The following is a 3,545-nucleotide window of genomic DNA, read 5'->3' on the forward strand; positions in this document are numbered from 1 at the left end:
TCTCATTTTGGTTAGAATTGTTTTAGTAGAAAGCCAAAAACAAAAATGGTCAAAATGATGAACTAGGGGCACAGTTGAGTCAGGTGTTCTGTCTTTTCCCCATTGTCAACATACATGCCAGAAAAGGCGCCATACTTGCCAAGAGGGGCACTCTACCTGCCAAAAAATGCACAACTAAAGGCGACAGCGAAAGGGCTGAAAGCTCTCTCATCCTCCAAGCAGCGAGATATCAAGCCAAGTGCGAAGCACAAGATTGGAATGGATCAAGATACTCCATTCCCTCATCCAGCGCATCGACAGATGTCACCGAAGGAGATAGCCACGAACTGATTATGTTGGGCAAGAACCCGCAACTTTCTGTTTATCCATCAACCACCCAGGGGAGGGATAAAAATGAGAGATTGAAGAATAGAGAGATGTGCGCTGAGAGAAAAAGTGAGGAAAGGGCTTTTTCAGAAAAAACAGAGCCTGAGGGCCAAGTGATGTGAGAATCACAAATAAGAAAATGGTGGGAAATAATACCCGGAGAAACTGGCTCCTCGTGCACCAAGAGGTCTCTCGTCTTTGTAACACGTCTGAGTGTTGTGTCTTTTGTTTTGTCTTGATTCTTGCTTTGAGTCAGTCCGAGTGTGTCTCGATGCGTTTAGGTTGTTTACCTTTTGTTTTCCATTATTGAGTCTTTTTTCGTTGTGTTCAGTTGTAGGCTCAATACTCGGTCGAGAACTCATTTCTCAATTTCAAAAAACATCATCTTGTGCTCAGAGTGCTGTGTCATTCTCCACATTTGTGCAAAACAGGATTTGTTCTTTCATAAAACTGCAGGGTCCACCTCCGATAAGTGTGAACGGTAAAACAAGGACCTATCTGAAGCTATATAAGTTCCGGACTGCAAAGCAAAAGAACATAGGGAAAATTTTGAGCATCTGAGTGTGTTTTACCGTCAGAAAATTCTGAGATTGCATTCCATATGTACCTCTTCAGGCCTTGTCAGTGCTTTGAAGAATGAGTGTGCCTCTACTCCAAGCTTAAGCATGCTTCAAGTCAGAATGGCAATTAAAGCAGCAGCAGCAGATGTTATCTCTCGCCAATATGAACATGGTGTGCCCTTTTTGAGCTGAGTGTGTTGCAAAGTCCTCTAAGAGGTAAATCAGAGGCACCAAAGTACATATTTGATGCTCCTCTACTACATAGAATGTGAACTTTCATATACACTGTTGTTGCATGCGTGCCGCGCATCATTATGATTCATGCATAGAATATGCTTGCTTTCGATTCCGCATAGAATATGCTTTGCTTGTTTTATGCATAGAATATGCTTGCTTTCAAAATTGCATAGAATGTGCTTCCATACTTGCATAGAAAATGCCTGTATCTTTTGCATGGAAAATGCCCCCATACTTGCATAGAAGATGCATTTTATCGCACTTTCTTGTGCATTTTATCTCACTCGCACTGTCTTGTGCACTTACACTTTGTATCTCACTAGCACTGTCTTGTGCATCTTGTGGTTGTATCTCACTCGCACTATCTTGTGCATTTCAAATCACTCGCGTTGTTTAGCGTATCGCACTATTTTGTACATTTCAAATCACTCGCGTTGTTTAGCGTATCGCACTGTTTTGTGCATTTCAAATCACTCGCGCTGTTTAGCGTATCGCACTGTTTTGTGCAGTTTATCATTCGCGCTATTTTGCACATCTCAATCGCACTGTTTTGTGCAGTTTACATTCGCGCTATTCTGCGCATCGCACTGTTTTGTGCAGTTTATCATTCGCGCTATTTTGCGCACCTCCATCGCACTGTTTTGTGTAAATTATCATTCGCGCTATTTTGCGCACCACAATCGCATTGTTTTGTGCAGTTTATCATTCGCGCTATTTTGCGCACCTCCATCGCACTGTTTTGTGCAGTTTATCATTCGCGCTATTTTACGCACCTCCATCGCACTGTCTTGTGCATCGCATTCATCGCACTATCTTGTGCATTTCAAATCAATCGCGCTGTTTAGCGTATCGCACTATTTTGTGCATTGTATCATTCGCGCTATCTTGCGCACCTCACCTACACTTGTTAGTGTACTGCATCGCGCTATCTTGCGCCGTGACCATTACTTGCATTGTGCATGCATTTTATCGCGCTATCTTGCGCACCTCGCCTTTAGCTCGCACTGTCTTGTGCACTCACCTGGTCCAGGAGACCTTAAATCCTCTGGTCTAAGGAGACCTTAAATCCTGCATCTTTATTCGCACTGTCTTGTGCACTCCCCGGTCTAGGAGACCTTAAATCCTCTAAAGGTGTAATTCCTTTTGTGTTTGTCATGCCCGAACGACTTCCGGTGGTCTGATATAGCCACCTGCCTGTGTTAGCGGTGAGTTCCTAGGAGACCAACTGAGACGGTGGAAACTAGAGTTCGAATGGCTCTTGCCTAGAACGCAAAGGTTCGGGATTTCCGAGACTAAAGTCTGGTTTAAATACCCAGGGGTATATCCTCGGCTTGAAATCTGTATGGCAGCCCCATAGATTGAGATAGCATCTGTATGCACCTCAATTCTGGATACTGATCCAACCTAGTCTGTCACCCTGTTGGAAAATAGGGAAAGCTGCAACCATAGTCAGGGAGAAAAGTAGTACCTGTGGTTCAACTGAGAAGAAGAGGAAGATTCCCACATCAGCATGAGGTAGGACATTGCCGAGGTAAGTCATTGCCAATTGCCTTGTAAGGTACCTCCCTTTTCCTAGCCATCACATTGCATTTTAGCCACTACATTGCAGTGCATTGCATAAATCCTCAATTTTCAAACCGGCTTCGCGTAGCGTGTAAGTCCAATTTTCAAACCGGCTTCGCGTAGCGTGTAAGTCTAATTTTCAAACCGGCTTCGCGTAGCGTGTAAGTCCAATTTTCAAACCAGCTTCACGTAGCGTGTAAGTCCAATTTTCAAACCGGCTTCGCGTAGCGTATAAGTCCAATCTTCAAACTGGTACAAAATACATTAGGCTCCTTTCTAAGTTCAATGAACTAGATGACAGAACAAAAGAGAAAAGCCCTAAGGGCATACAAGACGTAACAAAAATAAATGTACAAGTCTTGGTACAAAAGGCTAAGCCTTGATAGAAAAATATGCTCGAGCTATCAACCGAATAAAAACTAAGTGTCCGCTTACTTCAAGTCATCACCACGGACGTACATCATCATGTCCTGAAAATTTAAACATGGTGTAGACACCCCATTTTTGACCATCCTTAAGACTTGGACGCGACTGATGGTTTACATGGTGGAGAAAGGTGTACAGGGAAAGGTTCAATTTCTTCGGCAAGAAGAGAGTCAAAGCTCAACTTCATACCCCTTTTTGGACCGAAACAATCTTGATCAAAATATTTTAGACCTTAAAACCCTCTCTTTCAAAACGTTGTTGAAATAAAGTTTTTACGATGTTCCGAGGCTCGCATTTTGTCAAATGTTGTGCTTTTCGGTAAACCGAGCAAGGACAAAGTAGAAATGAATGAAAGAGAGATAAAATCTTTGAAAAATCTTTCAAAACACCTTA

This window comes from Camellia sinensis, chromosome 1, assembly GCF_055761805.1.
Source record: "Camellia sinensis isolate YWXY chromosome 1, ASM5576180v1, whole genome shotgun sequence".
Lineage (NCBI taxonomy): Eukaryota > Viridiplantae > Streptophyta > Magnoliopsida > Ericales > Theaceae > Camellia > Camellia sinensis.